This window comes from Equus przewalskii, chromosome 23, assembly GCF_037783145.1.
Source record: "Equus przewalskii isolate Varuska chromosome 23, EquPr2, whole genome shotgun sequence".
Taxonomy (NCBI): domain Eukaryota; kingdom Metazoa; phylum Chordata; class Mammalia; order Perissodactyla; family Equidae; genus Equus; species Equus przewalskii.
In genome coordinates, this window is record NC_091853.1 from 1639367 (window position 1) to 1660538 (window position 21172).

At 41.7% G+C, this 21172-nt stretch overlaps 1 protein-coding gene and 1 long non-coding RNA gene across 21 annotated transcripts in view; one reads left to right on the forward strand and one right to left on the reverse strand.

Annotated features, from left to right (window-relative positions):
• Nucleotides 1–21172, forward strand: part of SRGAP2 (SLIT-ROBO Rho GTPase activating protein 2) — a 236630-nt gene that overhangs the window by 133981 nt on the left and 81477 nt on the right. The window lies entirely within an intron of this gene.
• LOC139078962 (uncharacterized) lies at nucleotides 16190–20305 on the reverse strand. Its single transcript, XR_011532183.1, has 3 exons — nucleotides 20132–20305; nucleotides 19701–19777; nucleotides 16190–16459 (listed from the first exon to the last, which is right to left on the reverse strand). It is a non-coding gene; the product is annotated as an uncharacterized lncRNA (long non-coding RNA).

Sequence of the window (21172 nt, forward strand, 5' to 3'; positions counted from 1 at the left end):
CTGCGCTAATTCTTGTCTTCAGGAGACCACAGGAACCTAGGCGCATCTCTCCTTGTGGTCTCAAGTGCTGCTGGAATCATCCTCTTGGTGAACTAAGTGGTTATTATTAAGGCCAAGGGACAGGACTGAGAAGTGACATTTCCTGTTTTTATTTTCTGTTTCCTTTGATTTTAAAGCAAATAAAAAAACGCTGTAGCTTAGATTCTTTTCAATTGTAGAAGTAATACATGTTTTTTCAAGATATTGTGGGGAAATCAAAAATAATAAAAAGAAAATAATGATTACTTAGAATTAGTGTTAACATTTTGGTGTATTTCCTTCCAATCTTCTTTTCTTTGCACACTTTTCTTTAGACAATTAGGATTGTATTGTATATTAAATTATGTGTAATTTTTTCATTTAACATTTTTTGTCAGCGTTTTTCCATATCATTACATCTTCTTTAAAGATGTTGTTTTTATTTTTTTGTTTATTGTGGTATAATTGACTTACAGTATTGTGTTAGTTTCAGGTGTACAATATAATGATTCGACATTTGTATACATTGTGGAATGGTCACCATAATAAGTCTAGTTACCGTCTGTCACCTTTCAAAGTTAATACAATATTATTGACTATGTTCTCCAGGCTGTAGATTACATCCCCATGACTTATTTATTTTATAACTGGAAGTTTGTACTTCTTAGTCTGCTTCACCCATTTCACCTCCCCACCAACTCCCCTCCCCTTTGGCAACCACCAGTCTGTTCTCTGTATCTATGAGTCTGGGTTTTGTTTTGTTTTGTTTCTCTTGTTTATTAGATTTCACACATAGGTGAAAGCATGTAGTATTTGTCTTTGTCTGCTTAGTTCACTTTGCATAATACCGTCTAGGTCCATCCATGTTGTCACAAATGGCAGGATTTCATTCTTTTTTATGGCAGAGTAGTATTACAATGGATAAAGAAGATGTGGTGTGTATATATATAAATATATATGTATATATCTTCTTTATCCATTCATCTGTTGATGGACACTTAGGTTACTTCCAAGTCTTGGCTATTGTGAATAATACTGTAATGAACATAGGGGTGCATGTATCTTTTCAAATTAGTATTTTTGTGTTCTTCAGTTGGATATCCAGCAGTGGAATTGCTGGATGAAATGGTAGCTCAATTTTTAATTTTTTGAGGAACTTCCATACTATTTTCCATTAGTGGCTGTACCAATTTACATTTCCACCAAGAGTGTGCAAAGGTTCCTCTTCATCCACATTCTTACTGGCACTTGTTATTTCTTGTCTTTTTGATAAAAGCCATTCTGTCAGGTGTGAGGTGGTATCTCATTGTGGTTTTGATTTGCATTTCCCTGATGGTTAGTGATGTTAAGCATCTTTTCATGTGCCTGTTGGCCATCTGTATGTCTTCTTTAGAAAAATGTCTCTTCAGGGCCTCTGCCCATTTTTAATCAGATTATTTTTTTTGTTATTAAGTTATATGAGTTCTCTATATATTGTAGATATTAACCCCTTGTTGGATGTATGATTTACAAATATTTCTCCCATTCAGTAGGTTGCCTTTCATTTTGTTGATGGTTTCCTTCACTCTGCAGAAGCTTTTTAGTTTGATGTAGTCCCACTTGTTTGTTTTTGCTTTTGTTTTCCTTGCCTTTGGAGGCAGTTTCAAAAAGACATCACCAAGACCGACATCAAGGAGCCTACCACCTACGTTTTCTTCTAGTTGTTTTATGGTTTCAGATCTTACATTCAAGTCTTTAATCCGTTTTGAGTTCATTTTTGTGTATGATGTAAGATAGTGGTCCAGTGTCATTCTTTTGCATGTGGCTGTCCAATTTTCCCAACACTATTTATTGAAGAGACTGTCCCTTCCCCATTGTATATTCTTGCCTCCGATGTCACAAATTAATTGACCATATATGCGTGGGTTTGTTTCTGGACTCTGTTTTCTGTTCCGTTGATCCATGTGTGTGTTTTTATGCCAATACCATACTGTTTTGATTTCTATAGCTTTGTAATATAGTTTGAAATCAAGGAGTGTGATGCCTCCAGCTTTGTTCTTCTTTCTCAAGATTGTTTTGGCTCCTCTGGCTCATTTGTGTTTCCATATAAATTTTAGAATTATTTGCTCTAGTTCTATGAAAAATGCCATTGGGATTTTGATAGGGATTGCATTGAATCTGTAGATTGCTTTGGGTATTATGGGCATTTTAACAATATTAATTCTTCCAATCCATGAGCATGGGATATCTTTCCATTTATTTGTGTTGTCTTCAGTTTCTTTCACCATTGTCTTATAGTTTTCAGTGTATAAGTCTTTCACCTCCTTGGTTAAATTTATTCCCAGGTATTTTATTCTTTTTGATGCAATTGTAAGTGGGATTGTTTTCTTGATTTCTCTTGCTGATAGTTCATTATTAGTGTATAAAAATGCAGCAGATTTTTGTATATTAATTTTGAATCCTGTAACTTTACTGAATTCGTTTATTAGTTCTAATAATTTTTTGGTGGAGTCTTTAGGGTTTTCTCTATACAGTATGTCATTTACAAATAATGACAGTTTTACTTCTTCCTTTCCAATTCGTATGCCTTTTATTTCTTTTTCTTGCCTAGTTGCTGTGGCTAGGACTTCCAACACCATGTTGAATAAAAGTGGGGAGAGTAAGCATCCTTGTCTTGTTCCTGATCTAAAAACATTGTTTTTATTGACTATACAGCATTCTATCTTCTGGTTATCCCACAGCTTATTCATACATTTCTTAGGGTTCTTTGACTCTGTTGTCTTGACTATGTACTGGACCATGTTCTAGTATGTCCAGAAGTGATCCAGAATTTCATTGGCATCGTCTTGGAAGTCACTTGTTTTGGGGTGTCTGAGTGGTCTGTGCTTTCATTTGGAAATACCCTACTTCCATTTGATATAAGGCAAGGAGAGAAGGTTTCCCTCCCTTCTTCTTTCCCTTTTTTCTTCCTCTTCTATCTCCTTTATTGTCTCTGAGTTCAGGTGGGAATCTAAACCTCAGAGCTATGCCTGAGCCTGGGCTCTGATGGGTTCAGTGGAGTTCTTTCACCATGCTCAGTTTCAGTTTCCTCATCTTTGCACTGAAGAAAATTACTCGTTCCCTCACTCTTCCTTCCCAGTATGTTCTAGAAATTAGTAAAATTTAAGAAGAAAGTGATCTGCAATTATTAAAAAGACAAAAGGTAAAAATGTTGGTGAGGGTGTGGAGAAAAGGGAACCCTTAAACACTGTTGGTGAGGATATAAATTGATATAGCCACTATGAAAGACAGTATGCCAGTTCCTCAAAAAATTAAAAATTGAACTACCATGTGATCCAGCAGTTCCACTCCTGGCTATATATCCAAGGAGTTGAAATCAGTATCCAAAAAGATATCTGCACTCTTGTGTTCATTGCAGCATTATTCACAATAGCCAACATATAGAAACAAGCAGATGTCCTTCAGTGAATGAGTGGATAAAGAAAATGTGATATATGTATATGCAATGGAATACTATTCAGCCATAAAAAAGAAGGAAATCTTGCCATTTGTGACGAGATGGATGAACCTGAGGGGCATTATGCAAAGAGAAATAAGCCAGACACAGAAAGAACAATACAGTATGACATCACATATATGTGGAATGTGAAAAAAAAACCCACTAATTTCATAGAAACAGAATAGAACGGTGATTGCTTGAGGCTGGGGGAGGGGGAAATGGGGCAATGTGGGTCAAAGAGTACACATTTTCTGTTGTAAGAAAAAGTTCTGAGGATCTAATGTACAGCATACAGTTAATAATACGGTATTATGTACTTGAAAGTTGTTGAGAGTAGGTCTTAAGCACTCTCACCACACAAAAAATAGAGTTAACTATGTGAGGTAATGGATGTGTTAATTATCTTGATTGTGGTAATTATTCCACAGTGTATATGTATATCAAATCATCACGTTGTACACTTTAAAGATATACAATTATGGGGCTGGCCCCGTGGCCGAGTGGTTAAGTTCGCGCGCTCTGCTGCAGGTGGCCCAGTGTTTCGTCGGTTCGAATCCTGGGCGCGGACATGGCACTGCTCGTCAAACCACGCTGAGGCAGCGTCCCACATGCCACAACTAGAAGGACCCACAACGAAGAATATACAACTATGTACCAGGGGGTTTTGGGGAGAAAAAGGGAAAAATAAAATCTTAAAAAAAAAAAAGATATACAATTATATTTGTCATTTCTTCCTCAGTGAAGGTAAGAAAAGCAAGTGATGTGCAGAGCTTGGTGTGTTCATGGAGAAGAGTGTGCACCTTGGGCCTCCTCCCCGCTAGGGGGATCTTTGTCTCTCTAGCTGGTCTTTGTTAGCAGTGTGTTATCACATAGGGTAGAAGGGAAGTACAGACGGCAAACTGGGAGATCCAGTCTCCAGCTTTAATCAGCTCTTCTCCAAAGCCAAGATAATCTAAGCCTTCTGCCCACATAAGCATCACATCCTTTCCTGCCTTGCCTCTTCCCATGACCTTCTTTTCCTTTTGATGTTCATTTTGAGGGTGGAGAGTAGAAAAAATCCTTCTCTTTTTGCAGCTCTCTGAGTCAGTGGCCTTTCTGGGCATTTGAGTTCTTAGGCAGGAAAACTGCATAGCCCACCTGATTCTTCTTTCAGGGGCTCTTTAAAAAGAAAAGAAAAGGAGCACTGCTTTATTTAAATCCAAGAGCGTAAGTACCACTACCATTTCCTTCAGTTCAACTTCAATCAAAATATTATTTGATTGCCTGTAGTTGCCCAGTATTCAAATACTGGGTACTATAAAAGGGCTGCAGGGCAAGCTTAAAACATGATTTAAGACCTTAGATTTCTTACATCTCAGTTGGATAGATAAGCCATAGACTCCAGAAGCAGGTTACAACTTAAGACATCAACTTAATGAGTGGTACAGATAATTAGTTGTCTATAGGACTTTGGAAAAGGAACAGATCTGTGAGAGGTGAGTCAGGCAAGCTTCATAGAGGGGAAAGAATTGGGTTGATGTTCTTTTAATTATATGCTGCCAGGATTCTTAATTATCCATCCATTTCTTATCTTATGGAAATATCTTTTGAATATTTCCATATTATCTGGTGCCAACTTCCTCTCCTGCCTCTTTGTCCCCATTAGATCAGTCTGACAGCAGCAAAGGCTTCCTCTTGGCCAGCAGTGGGAGAAATATGTGGGATGAGCTTGGAGCCCGAGTGTGGCGAGCTTTGAATGCTAGCTCGAGTTCGAGCTACTGGTCAAAGAGACCCATTGGCCATTTTAGGTAGGGCAGTGAAATATTGAAAACTGTGATTTATAGTGGCTTTGGTGGCAGTATTCAGTATGGTTTAGGGTGAAAGAAATTATTTGGGAGCCTACTACAACAACTCGGGGATAATAGAAACCAGTTCTTGGATAATGGCAATGGGAACTGAAAGAATGAGATTTACTAAGAGGCAAGGAAGGAAATTAAAATAGTACCAAGTGACCTAACATAAGGTGAAAGGAAGTAAATGCTAGAGAGGAATCAAAATTCATTTAGTAATTCAACAAAGTTTACAGTGTGCCTCTCATGTTCCAGGCACCATGGTAGGCACCATAATACAGCAGATTACAAAACAGAAAAAGTTCTTGGCTGCATGGAGGATATTCTGGTTGGAGAAACAGACAATATACAGATAAACCAGAAGACGTATAATATATCAGGTGATGATAAAATAAAGCAGGGTAAAGAGGATGAAAGTGCTTGGGGATATTGCTGTTTCATATAGGATGGTCGGAGAAGGATTCATTGATAAATTGGCATTTGAACCAATTCTCGAAGGAAATGAGGGATTTTGCTGTTTAGCTCTCTGAGAAAGGTATTACACGCAGAGGAAACAGCACTTCTAAGGCCATGAGATGGGAGTGTGCTTGTCTGGTTAGAGAAACAGCAAGAAGGCCTTGCACAAAGTGGTCAAGAAGAGTGGTAGGAAATGTGGCTGAGGAATGGGGGCAGGCTGCATCAGGAAGGGCCTTGGAGACCACTGGAGAGCCATACAAGGATTTGGGACAGAGGAATGATACAATCTGAACTCCTGTTTAAATAGGATTATTCTGGCTTCTGTGCTAAGAGAGGACTGAAAGAGGAGCACAATGGGAGCAGGAAAGGCAGACCAGTTAAGGAGGCTTGTATGACTATTTCAGGCAGGAGTTGGTGGATTGGAATAGGGTAGTAGATGCGGAGATCGTGAGAGGTGGTCAGATTCTAGGATGTATCTTGAAGATGGAGTCAACAGGATTTGCTTCTGAATTGAATGTGGCATGTGAGGAAGAGAGGAGTCAAAGATGACTCCAAGCATTTGGCCTGAGCGATTGCAAGTTGGAATTGCCATTTACTGGGAGAAGTATGTGAAAGAGGCACTGATTTTAGTCCAGCCCTGTAATTAGTGAAGAGTCTAAGAGCCAGCAAGCAGTGACTTGCCCTAGGTCACCCAGGTAGGTAGTAGCAGAGGTGGGACCTAACGTACCAGGTCTTCTAACTTTTATCCGGTGCTCTCTCCAGAACATGGCAGCACACTTCCTGAGTTCAGTTTTAGACATAGCAAAGTCAAGGTTTAGCAGGGGGTAGGGCTGGAAGGGAGATCTGAAAATTAACCACATAAAAAACTGATAGTTGAAGCCATGAAAGTGAGTATTCAGAGAAAAGAGCAGTTGAGGCCTAGAGAGAGGACTTTGAGGAGCCAGCAAAGAGGAGAGAAGAGCAAATTAAAATGGGCAAAAGGAAAATGAGAATAACCTGGCTCCTAGACCCTCGGTGGGAAGAAGACAACTCAATCGGAGGTACTCTGAAGGGGTCAGGAAGGGTGGATCTGAGCAAATGCCGTGAGATTTGGGTTGGGGAATCTTGGGAAACTGGTGTTCTCAACAGAACCTCCACTCAGTTTTTAAACGCTTCTCTTATCCTTTCAGCTAACAGTGAGAAGGACTACATCGGCACAAGCCTGAGACAGGGAGTTAAAAAATCCCTTCCAACTCTAGCAGTGCCTTCTTGTGAGCCTTACACAAGGATTGACCTTCCCAGACCTCTTTGTGCCCGTCTGTAAACTGAGTGAGAAGCATCTTTTTGCCCACTTTGCCTCTTGGAAATGACGTGAGGATAACTATGAGAAAGGATATGAAACTGCTTTAGAAGAGAAATGTTACACAAGTCAAGATGCCCTTTTCTAGTTGACTTTAACAAGTTTTTAGAATTTTAAAAAAATTCTTGATAGAGTCATGGAAAACTTTGCATTAGGGATACATTAAATGCGGAACACTTGACCAATAAAATAGATATTTCTCTTTGAAACAACAATGTATTTCAGTATCATTTTGATCAAATCTTGCTTAATTGCTATGTCCATTAGATTTATATCACATCCTGCCTGGGTTTTTCAACTTAATTTAATTTAATTTTGTAGTCACTGTTACCCTAACTACAAAAGACTCCCCCTGCCCCCAAGGCCACACAGGTTTTCAAGCGTTCGTAGGTTAGCATCCATCCCTCCGATGAAACACAGGGCGAGGTTTTCCATGCTGAGTTCTTGAGCAGTCTGTCTGTTTCCGAGTGCAGGCTGAAGCCCCAGTGGAGTTTGATTTTGTCCTTCCGGTCCCCTTCACATAACAGTATATGAAGAGCAGGAATGGAAATTAATTGTACCTGCTGGCATTATTAAAGTCATCAGTGCGTCGTATCCTCTCCTGGGCCAGGGAGATTAGAGAGGGTGTTGTAATCAGAGCAGATGATTTCTGACACCCGGGATGAGCTTCCTCCCCAGGTTAGATGTAAGGATGTGATCTGAGCTTGTTGCCTCCGGCCTGATACCACATAGCTTGGGGCTATGCAGAGTCTCTGCCTCATCCTCCCGCCAGCCCTGGAGGAAAGCCAGGCTCCTGCTCTCTCTGGATCAGAGGTCTCTTAGGTAGAAAATCAGGCCTCCTCATTGAAGACTAGTGTATTCCAGCTGCTCATTCCTGAGCAAGATGCAGTCAGGTGTCGGTTAGGTCGGGGCCGAGAGTCACACCTTGTTCGGGTTCAACCTGAATGAAAGAAAGAGTTGCGGTGCTGCTCCCTGGTGATTCAGTTCATTAGCAAGCATTAATCACCGCTTTCCCCAAGCACCACGCCAGGCCCAGACAGTCTGCCTGCATGTGTGCTGTGGTCTTTGTTGGTTTAGAGGAGAGAGGCCCCTCTTGTAGTTTATGAACCAAAAAAAGCCCCTGATCTGGGAGTGAGGGTCTTGTCCCAGCTTTCACACTGACTCACAGTACGACCTAACTTCTTAACCTGCCTAGAACTTGGTTTTTTAATATGTAAAATGAGAGTTTGGACTAATCTTTCTAAGATTTCTCCCTTAAATTCTGTAATTATGTGCAGGAATTTTTATGAAAGTACTTGGTAAACCATTAAACACTCTACAGATGTGGGGTATTACGGTAGTTCTTAGTATAGACAGTGTGTTCACTCCACACATAGTTATTGAGTTCTGACTCTGTGTGACACATTGCCAGGTACAAGGAAGGTGGCATGGTATGGCCCCTGACCTGAGCACAGACTAGTGGGAGAAACAGACATACAAATAAGCAGTGATAATACAGTGTAATAATGGGTTCTTCCGTGGAGGAAAGCACGAGGTGAGGTGTGCCTTGTGAAGTCCTTTCAATCTTAGGATGGAATGGGAGTGGAGGGGTGGTGCATAGGGATTCCTCGGAGATGAAACAGCTTATGCAGAAAACAAGGGCTTTAGACAAGTGAGTAGTGATCTGGAACTATAGGTGCTGTGGGTGAGGATTGCTGAGCACAGGCTTGTAGGAGAGGGCAAGTGATGAAGCTGAGGAGGCAGGCCGACCTTGCATGCCGCACTCTGAAGCCAGCAAAGGGGAAACCTCTGTAATGTTATTGTTGTTTTATAACTTTTCATTTTGAAATAACTTTAGACAGAGAAAAGTTGCAAAAACAGTACAAAAATTCCTTTATACCCTTCCCCCAAATTCCACTAATGTTAAAATTTCATATAAGCACAGTACAATGATCAAAATCAGGAAATTAACACTGATACATAATCATAATCTACTGATCTAAATCATATTTTACCAATTGCCCCACTAATGTCCAATTTCTGGTTCAGGGTACTGTTCAGGATCATACATTGTGTTGGTTTTTTTCATGTCTTTTTTTTTTTAAGTATGCTTTTTTGGTGAGGAATATTGGCCCTGAGCTAAGTTGTGCTGTCTCCTTAGTCTCCTCTACTCACTGAGAATTCGTCTGTCTTCCTTTGTCTTTCATGACTGACACTTGTGAAGAGTGCTGGCTAGTTATTTTGTAGAATGTCCCTCAATTTTGGTTTATCTCATACTTCCTCATGGTTAGATTCAGGTTAAGCAGTTTTGGCAAGAATACCATAGATGTGATATTGTGTTCTTCTCACTGTGTTCTGTCAGGAGGCACTTCCTGTTGATTTGTCCCATTCTTGGTGGTGATCATTTCGATTACTTGGGTAATGTCGGTGTCTGCAGGTTTCTTTACTGTAAGCTACTGCCTTTCCCTTTGCACTGCAGGTATCTTGTGAGGAGAATCTTTGAGACAATGTAAATATCCTCTTTCTCCTGCTCCTTTGCCCACTGCTTTTTAGCATCTATAGATGCTTCCTAACTAAAACAATTCTGGGAATGGGTTTTACCCAGAGAGTACCATGGACAGATTTGCCTGTTAGAAACATTACTCTGAAATGTTTGGATGTGAGAGAGATTGGAAAAGCGAGAACAGTTGCAAAACTGTTGTGATAGTTCGTTAGAGAGATGATGGAGCCCTGAATTAAGGCAGTGGGAGAAGGGATGGAGAAGATGGGAGAGACATTCCAGCTATATGTGGAATCAGTGAGTAGGGCTTACCTTTTGTGCTAGAGATTTAAATGCTGGAAAAAGTCTGAGACAGGAAAAAGATCACATTTTCTCTAGATGATCAAGTATCTATATACTTCCGGGTTACTCTCCTAAGAACTAGAGTAGTTGACTTTATTAAATATATTGTCACTCTCATTAAATGAAGCTTTACAAAGTGCTTTTCCCTGGACAACTTCAGACCCAGTTCCTTTTGTCCCTCCCAGAGCCGTGTCTAATCTTCAATGCAGAGTGCTCAGCATTTTGTTATAGGCTATGGGAAAATGAGCTTTGTTTCTCCATGTCCCAGAGGCTGCCTCCTTTCCCCAGTTTTCTGCCACTTGCTTGCTTAACTGGTATCCTTCTTTCTTGGGTCAGAATGAGTACTCTGCCCTAACACAAAACCTGGAGCTATCGGCCATAGTCTTACGATTTGACAATATCAGGGAAGCATTTCTTATTGGCTTTGCCAGAAAAAGGGAGAAAATATGCAAGTCAGCAAAAAGAGAGTGGGAGGAGGTCAAAGGCTGGGCTCATACTTTAGGAAGCAGCGTTGGGGAGATGTTTGTTTACTGGAGGTAGTGAACTTTTTTAGTACAGCTTTGCAAAGGAGGTGAAAAGCTTTTCAGGTTTTTCATGACTGGAGGTTAATTGGGTTTGTAGAGTAACATGAGCACTTTGGGATTAGCCTAAGCCTTTAGTTGCTCCTGACCCCAGGCCGGTTGCCTACTCAAGTGAGGCAGGAGGAGACGGAATTGAGCTCAAAGTTCTTTTTGCTTCAAAAGCCATGAAGGATACCCCCTCTTACAGTCGGGAGTCCTGCTTGCTGGGTTTCTGAAAATCCCCTCATGGGTTATGAAACAATAGCCCTTTGACTGTATTTCTGACCATGGTGATGTGAGCTGATTGAACTGGCAAGTAGATAATGGAGGCAATGGGTTATATGTCCCAGGCGGGAGGTCGTGACAAAATGGGTCTGCGGCTGAAGAGAGGGATTTCAACACATATCCACCTTAGTTTCTGAGATGGCTTGTCTGAGTTCCCTGGACCTGTCTCACGCCCTCGTTGAATAGATTTGACTCCTTCTGGCCCAAAAGACTCAGGCCTCAGGGGCTCAGCTGGGCATCCACAGATCAACTCAGAAAAGTGATGAGCAGGGAGGCCCTCTCTCAGAGACACCACAGCGTAGGAGAAGACCATCAGACTAGGAATTGGGTGACCTGGGTGGGGACCCAGGGCTCCAGATGGTTTCTTTGTTTATTTTTCTTTCTGATTTAACTCCCTACCACAATTTTGAGATTCTCTTCTGGATATTGGTTGTGGTCTAGAGAAGCAGCTAAGGAAGGCAAATCTGATTTTTAGGTAAAACAATTGAAGTTTTCAGACTTTGCAAAATTATGGGTGAGTGGAGCAGAGACTGGGAGAGAAAGAGCAGGCATAATTGTGACAATGAGCTCTCTTTTCTAGTTCTGCATTCTAGAAACAGTGCTCATGAATAAATCCTGCCTTTTTTCTTTGCTTTTTTTTTTGCCTTTGAATGTCTGTGTACTTGCCTAAGAAAATATTTCTCAACCTCTTCAGAATATTTAGGGTTAATTAAAAATTGTAAGAATATATCACAAACCTAGTGCACTGTTGATGCTTAGGGTTTACACGAAAGGTTGGCATGCTCTGGCTTGGAGACCCTGACCCCATCTCTTCAACTTGCTAGTTTCAACCCTACATATTTTGCTTCGAAGCCCTAATGCCACAAAGAATGCGGAACTGACGAGTCCACTCCATCTACCAGCTAGAAGGACATCTTGATTAAATTAGTGTCAAGGCGGGTGGAGAGAAAGGCACAGTGACACAAAGGGCGTTTTGAGGAGCCCTGTAGTGCCTGTGGAGAATGAATGTTCTCGTTAAATGTGGCCATGACCAGCAGCTCCACACATACCAGAGACACAGCTCAATTGTCCCCAGGAGTTGGGGGGTGGGGATGATCAGGGAGAGGGGCCATCCTGCAGCCGCACTCCTCATCTCCAAGTTGGGAGCTCAGCCTGGCGCAGAAAGGAGGGATGCAGGAGGGCCCGTTGTTGCTTTCTTCTTGCCAGGACTGTGGCAAGTGATTCTTTGATCATGGTCTTTGTCTTTGGAGTGGATCAAAAAGTGGTTTCCTTTCCCCTGGTGTTTGAACCTTCTCTCTGCTCCTTGCTTCTTCTCTGGGTACTAAGGGAACTCCTGAAAGCACCCGTTGTCTTAAGCTTCTTTCCACTCCCTTCCTTGGGGCTCCCCAAGAAGACTGCCGCCTGAACTCTGTAGGCCAGTGTCCCCAAGACAGTGCTCGCCCTTGTCGTTTACCACCGTCCTCATCTCATTCATCCTGAAGTCCCAAGACCAGAGCGAAAAGCAGATGGACTGCTGAAGGTTTCCTCAGGGCCGCTGCGTCAGCAGGAAAGCGGGAGTCGGTAACCCCTTGGCTCAGTTCCGTCTGCACTATGGCCGGGGTGGTCATGAGACTTGCGTTTGCCATTTGCCCTTTGAACTGCCAGCCATCCAAATACAGCAAATGGATTTAAAAGCTGATTAAGTTTTGGGTTCCCTCCCTCTAGCTGGGATATCCTAGTGGCTTAATTTATAGCTCTGTATACATGATTCTGTCTTTAACAGATGGAATCACAATCTTTTCAGCAGTATATACCTGAGGATTTAAAAACTGATACATGGGGGGCGGGCCACGTGGCTGAGTGGTTAAGTTTCCGTGCTCCGCTTCGGGTTTCACTGGTTCGGATCGTGGGCACGGACACAGCACTGCTCATCAGGCCATGCTGAGGCAGCGTCCTACAGAGCACAAACAGAGGCAATCACAACTAGAATCTACAACTATGTCCTGGAGGGCTCTGGGGAGAAGAAGAAGAAGAAAAGGAGATTGGCAACAGTTGTTAGCTCGGGTGCCAATCTTTAAAACAAAAACAAACCTGATACGTGACATTCTTTTGTACTATCCCTCTTTCTTGCTGTGAAAGTTTATAGCCTTTAATCTTTTCATTTTCACCCAATAAATGACTACTGGGTGCTTACTATATGCAAGGCACTGTGAAAGATGAGGAGAATTCCAATATGACAGAATAGCACCGAACAGGAGTTTGTGAGTTCAGATTCTAACGCTTCCGTTGAATTGCTGTTCCCGTGAACAAATGACTTAAACTCTCTAAGCTTTAGCATTTAAAAGTGGAGCTAATAATAACTACCTCAGAGAGATACTGCAAAGATTAAAAAAAGTCATGCCTATAAATGGTGAGCACACAGTAAGCACTAGGTCAATGTAAGTTACAATTACTATTTTTATTAATTACTAATTGCAAGATATAGTCCAGATCCTTCAGAAGCTTAGGCTGTAGTTGAAAGCGGAGAAAGCATTTGCATAAGTAACTCTAATCAAGGCGATGTCAATATGGTCAGTGTCCCATAAATGGCATAGATAATCACTGGAGAATCTAGAAGGCAGTAGAGGAGGAGCTCATGCCCAGCTCGGTTGTTCACGGAAGACCCGTGAGCCCTGTGCACAAGCAACAACCCCGTTCCTGCATTTGTGATGGATATCACCAGTCAATCCTGCAACTCTTCTTTTTTCCGTTCTTAAAATTTGAAATATAGATATAGAAAAGCATGTCAAATATATGTGAACAATAAGTAATTATAAAGCAAACACCAAAGTAACTAACCACACAGGTCAACACGTAGGACCTTATCGGCGCCTCCAGAGTCCCTGCCATACTCCTCCCCGTCATAGCTCTCTCTGTCCCCTCACTCTCCTAATTTTGTGATAATTATTTCCTTGCTTTTTGTAAATTGTATCCTTTGGGCATTTACCTCTAGCCAGCAGCAGTTAATTTTGCCCGTTTTTGCACGTCATGTAAGTGGAATGGTGCCGGCTGCAGTCTTTTGTGCCTGGCTCCTTTTGTTTGCCACGGGTGGTGAGATTCGTCCATGCTGCTGCACAGAGCTGCACCTGTTTGTTCTTGTTGCTGTAGGCTTCCGTTTATGAACTCACCACAATTTGCTTCTCCATTTTATCGATGGGCGTTGGGTTGTTTTCAGTTTAGGACTAATGCAGACTGTACCGCTGTGAACGTTCTCGTGTGGCGTGCTGGTGTCCTCGTGCCCAGGTTTCTAGGGTTTACATCTGGTAGTGGAATTGCTGGGTCAGAAAACAGGCACAGCTCCTTCTTTACTGTAGAATGCTAACCTGTTTCCCAAAGTGGGTGTTAGTAATTTTCACCCTCTCCAACAATGGGTCAGAGTTTAAATTTTAGCTGTAGTTTTAACTGCTTTCAGTTTGGCTATTGTCATAGTGGTTTTGATTTGCAGTTATCTGATTACTAATGAATTTGAGGGCCTTTTCTTACTTTTATCAACCATTTAGATATGTTCTTTTGTGAAGTACCTATTCTGAATATTAGTCCTTTTATTGGTTATAAGTGTAGATGCATATTCTCCTACACTGTACCCTGTCTATTTTTTTCTCTTCGTATTTTCTTTTGGTTAATAAAAGTTCATAATTTTAGTGTCGTTGCATTCGTTTTCCTTTATGGTTAGTGCTTTTTCTGCCATGTTTAAGAAAGCCTTTCCTACCCTAAGGTCTTGAAGTTATTGCATTATATTATCTTCTAAAAGTTGTAATTTTGTCTTTCACATTATAGTCTATAAGCCATCCCCATGAAATCAATTTTTATATGTAGTGTGAAGTAGGGCACAATTTAATTTTTTAAAAAATAGGTATGCAATTTCCGTATCACCATTGATTGAAAATTATATCTCCTACACACACGCACACACTCAGTTTTTTTGAAAGAATGTGTATGGAAGATTTCTCTTATGCCAGGCATGGGAGTAAGTGCTTCACATGCACAAAATGGAGCGGTGAATTCTGAGCTGGGTTTTTAGTGGGTGAAAATGATTTCATAATTAAGAGATGGAAGAGTGAGGAGTTTGTGAGTGTGAGGGGCAGTTGGAGTGGAAGGACGTCCCGTATGGAAGGAACAGGCTTCAGAACAAGAGACGGCACAGGACTGTGTGAAGACTCTTCGGAGGGTGCTGGGTAAAGTAGTTTGGCTAAGTCAGAGTATTTATGAGGAGAATAGTTGAAACAAAGCTGAAGAGAGCCCTAAATGCCTGACCAAGGAGTTTGAACTTTATTCTGAGGGCATTTGGGAACCATGGAAGGTTTATTCATAGGAAAACGATACAACCGAGCTGCTGTTTCAGGAAGCCTGGGCCTCTGATTCAGGGGCGGGGTGGCAAGGGCCTGCAGTGTGGTCGCAGTGACAGGAGGAGTTAAAAGGAGACAGATATCAGATGTATCACGAGGGGAGAATCAGTGTATGGCCACGTCTTCGAGAGAGAATTAGAAGTCAGTGATTACTTCTTTTCGTTTTTATGCTACTCCTACTTAGGAAAGGCCAGTGTGCTGTTAAAGAATTTGGGATAGTGGCGAAGCTGACATCTCCGCATTTGTCCCAGGAACAAGCTAGATGGCCAAACCTTTCTCAGACCCCAAAGGCGCCCGTGTAAGACTTTGCTATGTGCTCATTCTTAGAACTTTGTGTGGAGGTCCTCTGTTTGTTGGGCCTTAGGTCACCAGAGAATGCCTGAGATTTGAATCTGGATTCCCAATCACTCCAGCTAACTGCAGAGATGCCCTTTATCTGCAGTAGATTCAGCCCCGTCCTGCCCTCTGATGGATTGTGGATTTGAAAAGCCCCTGAGGAAGTAATGAGGAACCATAGTTAAAACCAGGCTTGCTTCTCTTTTGTTTTATCAGAATACTTTGGTTACCGTGTCCTGGGAGATGAACAACCTTCCAACATAAATGTGGGAAGCCTTCACTTTCACCAGTATCTGTTCATTCTTTCATACAAGGCATATTTCCGGACTTATTTGGTATCCAGCATTGCACTGGACCTGGGGAGGGCTACACGTACACATAAATCATCTGTGTCTTCAGAGGTGAAGCTTTGAGTTGGGCTTCTAGAAATGGCGCCTGAGGTAGCAGACTACCCTTCTGCTTCTTCAGAGCTGCTTTTGACCAGGAGGCATCTGCTATTCTAGAAAAGATCACTCAGGGCCAATAAGCCGAGCAGAGCTTTTAATAGCCTTGTAGGGCTAGCAGGACAAAAATTGGAATCAAGGCCAAGGAGAGAGAGCCCTGGTAAACCTCCCCAGGCTGTGGGGCCCCTCAGCATGGATACCCATCATCAAGCGAGGCGTGACTGTCCAGTGCGTGTAAGAAAGCAGCAGACCCATGGGGATTCAGGCAAACTTAAATGAACTGTGTTTAATATGTTTATGAAATCAAATAATAACAGAAAACTAGAACTGTTAAAGAATAAAGCAACTTAATGTGGATCAAAGACATAAATATAAGAGCTGAAACTCTTTGAAGAAAACACAGGTGTAGATCTTTGTGACCTGGAGTAGGTCGTAGTTTCTTAGACATGGCACCAAAGCACAAGCAGCAGAAGAAAGAATACGTAAGTTGAACTTCATCAAAATCATAAACTTCTGTGCTTCAAAGGACACTATCAAGAAAAATGAAAAGACAAGCTATAGAATGGGAGAAAATATTTTCAAGTCATGTATCTGATAAGGATCTAATAATCCAGAATACATAAAGAACTCTTACAACTCAGTAATGAAAAGACAAACAACCCAATTTAAAACAAGACAAAAGGCTTGCATAGACATTTCTCCAAAAAGGTTATACAAATGGCAAACAAACACATGAAAAAGATGCTCAACATTGTTAGTCATTAGGGAAATGCAAATCAAAACCACAGTGAGATACCACATCATACCCACTAGGATGGCTATAATCAAAAAAGGAAAATAAGAAAAGAACAAGTGTTGGCAAGGATGTAGAGAAGTTGGAAATCTCATACTTTGCTGGTGGGATCGTAAAATCATGCAGATGCTGTGAAAAAACAGTTTGGCAGTTCCTCAAAAACTTAAGCAAAACTTACGCAAAAACTTAACCTATGACCCAGCAATACCACTCCTAGATATATGCCCAGGAGAATTGAAAACATGCTTACACAAAAATATTATATGTTCATAGCAACATTATTCATAATATCAAAAAGCAGAAACAATCCAAATATTCATCAAGTGATTCATGGATAAACAAAAAATGGCATACCCATACAATGGAATATCACTCAGCCATAAAAAGGAAGGAATTACTGATACATGCTATAATGTGGATGAAGCTTGAAAACAATGTGCTAAGTGAAAGAAGTCAGACACAAGAGGCCACATATTGTATGATTCCATTTACAGGAAATAGTCAGAATAGGCAAATACATAGAGACAAAAAGTAGATTAGTAGTTGCCAGGAGCTGGGGGAGGGGCGATAGGAGTGACTGCTAACAGGTGTGAGGTTTTCTTGGGAGGTGATGAAGTGTTCTGGAATTAGATAGTGGTGATTGTTGCACGACTTTGTGAATATGCTAAAAACCACTGAGTTATACACTTTAAAATGGTGAATTGTATGGTATGTGAACTTTATCTCAATATGACAAAAGGGAAGAATCAAACAGAAATTTTAGTACTGACAAATGTAGTAGCTAAAATAAAGAGCTCAGTGTGTGAATTGAACAGCGGATTAGACAAAGCTGAATACAGAATTAGTGAACTGAAAGACAGGTCAGAAAAATATACATATTGAAGCTTAGAGAGATAAAAGGATGGAAAATACAAAAAAAGAGCATAAGAGACCTGTGGGATATGGTGAATGGGCCTAACATGCATATGTTTGAAGTCCCAGAAGAAGAGGACAGAGAGAATGGGGTAGAAGCAATATTTGAAGAGATGATGGCTGTGAATTGTCCCAAATTAAGAAAAGACATCAAGTCACAGATTGAAGAAGCATCGTGAACCCCAAGTGGGATAAATACAAAGAAAATTACATGTGGGCACATTATTGTAAAATGAGTGAAAACCTTGAGAGAGAGAAATCTTAAAAACAACCAGAGGGAGGGGCCAGCCTGTGGCCGAGTGGTTAAGTTTGTGTGCTCCGCTTCAGCGGCCCAGGGTTTTGCAGGTTTGGATCCTGGGTGCTCATCAGGCCATGCTGAGTCGGCATCCCACATGGCACAACCAGAAGGACTACATCTGGAATATACAACTATGTACTGGGGGGCTTCAGGGAGAAGAAGAAAAAAGAAGGTTGGCAATAGATGTAGCTCAGGGCCAACCTTGAAAAAAAACAGAGAGAAAATGGCATATTACCTTCAAAGGAGCAACAGCAAGGTTGACAGCTGACTTCTCAACAGAAACAACAGAAAACAGAGACAATGGAATGAAATACTGAAAGAAATATCCTTCAAAAATAAAGGTAAACTAGACATTTTCAAACAAGGAAAATCTAAGAGAACTCATCACCATCAGATTTGCACTAAAATAAATACTAAATGATATTCTTTAGGCAAAAAGAAGATGATCCCAGACAGAAGCTTGGAGATGCAGGAAAGAATAAGAAATAAAAAGTATATATGAGTGTACATCTAAATGAATATTGACTATTAAAAACAGTAATCTCTTTTGGGGTTTTAAGCACATATAAAATCAATGTAAATGGCAACAATAGAGTCTACATCTAGATGGGGGTGGGGAAATAGGTTTAAAGGTATTGTCCAGGAAGTGGTAAGAGTATTAACTGATATTAGAGTTTGACGTGTCAAGGATATGTGTTGTAATTTAGAGTTATCACTAGAGAAATAGTATCTCTACCGGTCTAAGAGGGGGGAAACTCAGTGAATTAAAAATAGACCAAAGAAGCTAAGAAAGATTCTGGTAAAGGTGAAACTGTAGGCATATAGAACACAGGGACGGCTTGCAGGGGCTCAGCATGGAGCAGAGTTTGACCACACAAGCACAGCATGAGAGGGTTTTCTTGGTGGACGATGGAACTGTACCGTGTCTCAGTTGTCGTGGTGGTTACACACCTGTGCAGTTGTCAAAACACATAGAATATACCAAAAAGAGTGGCTGTTACTGAATTTTTTTAATTGAAAGAAAAAAAGACGATAGGGGCCAGCCCAGTGGTGTAGCGGTTAAGTTCACGCACTCCTCTTGGGTGGACCAGGGTTCACAGGTTTGGATCCTGGATGTGGACCTACACACCGTTCATCAAACCATGCTGTGGCAGGGTCCCTCATACAAAGTAGAGGAAGATTGGTACAGACGTTAGCTCAGGGCCAATCTTCCTCACACAAAAAAGAAGGTAAAAAATGAGAGGAAACAGGACTGTAGAGACAGGTAGAACAAATAGCATATAGCCAATTGACAGATTTAAACCTAAATGTATCAGTAATTGCAATCAGTGTAAATTGACTCTTATAAAATTAACATACAGATTTCCAGACAGATTTTAAATAAGCAAAACTGAAGTATATGTTGCTTAGAAGAGAAGAGACACAACCTGAATATAAGGATATAGAAAGATTTAAAGCAAAATAACGGGAAAAGAGAGCTCTGATAAAATCAAACCAAGTAGATTTTAATGCAAAAAGTCCCATTAGAAATAAAGAGGGACATTTCATAATACTTAAAGATTCAAGTTACCAGGAAGCAGTATATACTGGATAGCATAACTTTTAAATATATAAATCAAAACTGGACAGAATTACAAGGAGAAATAGACAAATCATTGACCTCAATGGGAGATTTAATGTACCTGTCAGTGAATGATTAAACAACTAGATTAAAAAAATCAGTAAAGATAGAGGAGATTTGAAAAACAGTTAACAAATTTCATGTTACCTGAATGACATGTGGGCACTGTGCCTAACACCCGCAGATACGCATTCTTTCCAAGTGTCCCTGGAACATTTATAAAGCTGGAATGGAAGAGGAAAAATTAAAGCTTTTAGGTGAGAAATCAGAGCTGGAGATTGGAAATTGCCAGTTCCAAACTCGACATTCTCCTCATAGTCATGCTTTTCACTGGGATGAGGTGCTGGAGGGAAGCTGCCCTCCCTCAAGGATATAGGTTTTGAACTGTATGGACCGTGACCGATGGGAGTGGTCTCGCATGTGGACGGAGTGTGGACAAAGAGAAAAGGCTGCGCCTCGCCACGGTAGCTGAAGCGAGCGTCCTGTCTCGGATCTCCACGCAGCCCCAAGGAAATGCATTCTAATCGTCTGCCCGTCTCCCAGAGTCAGCGTCTGCTCCTCTCGGTCCCACTCCGCACCTGGAGTGTCAAGAAAACGCTCTCGTCATAATTGAACGCACTGGAACCTCTTTTCTTTTCTTGGCAGTGGGATTCTAAGGCAACTGCAAAAGTACGGAAACTACACGGTCCCTCAATGAATGGACTCTGCTGCTGGGTTCCTCTTTCGGAAAGTATTGAATCAGCGATTTTCCCAGTGCCCCAGGCAGTTCCTGTAGGATGCTGCTGACTGGTTGACTTCCTCCCAGGACCCCCTCCTCCTCTCGGTCTTCACGCTGAGCGCTGTTCACTGCCCTTCTTCCAGCCTCCTCCCAGCCATCTGGGAGCTGCACGGGCATTCCTCTCCCCCAGTCCCTGGCGTTCCGTACTGTAGGAGGGCACAGGCTTGCGAGCACCTTTTCATTTTTGCTCTTTTTCCCCTCTTGCCCAGTTCCGAGCCGATGATTATTTTCCCTCCAGAATTCATTTTACAGCTGCTGAGACATCTGTGCTCTCAGGTTGCCTGTTTGCCTTTATGTCTTTTGTCCCGTGTCCCGGTCTACCCAAGGGTGCGACGGCCACCCAGACACCATTTCTATGCCTTTAGTGTCCTGCCCGGGAGAGGCGTGATCACTCGTCTTCAGCAGACCTCAAGAAATTCTTTGGCCCTGGAGATCAGGGCCTGAAGAGTTACTACACTCCGCTGAAGTCATCATCCAGAAGAGTTAAAGATAGAAATTTGCCAAGAAAAGGATCACAGTGGTGATTTAAGAAGTAAACCTCAGACTTGTCTCCTTCCTTTTAAGGGAGTTGCTTTCAGCTTATTTTCTTAGTACCATTAGAATAGGCCATTCTAAGAGATGGAAACGACCACGGAGGAATCCGATTGGTACAGGACTGTGTTTCAGATGTGCCGTCTCAGGTCTTGGGAGCTCGCAGGGCGGTCAGCCTCTTCCTGCCCCACTCTCACCCGGCCCTGCCCCGGTCCAGTGCCACGCAGTCTGGTCCGAATCCTGTGTTTCCCTGTCAAGAGGCTCTGGTCAGTTGTGACAGAGCGTCATGAGTGTCCACGGAAGGTAGGAG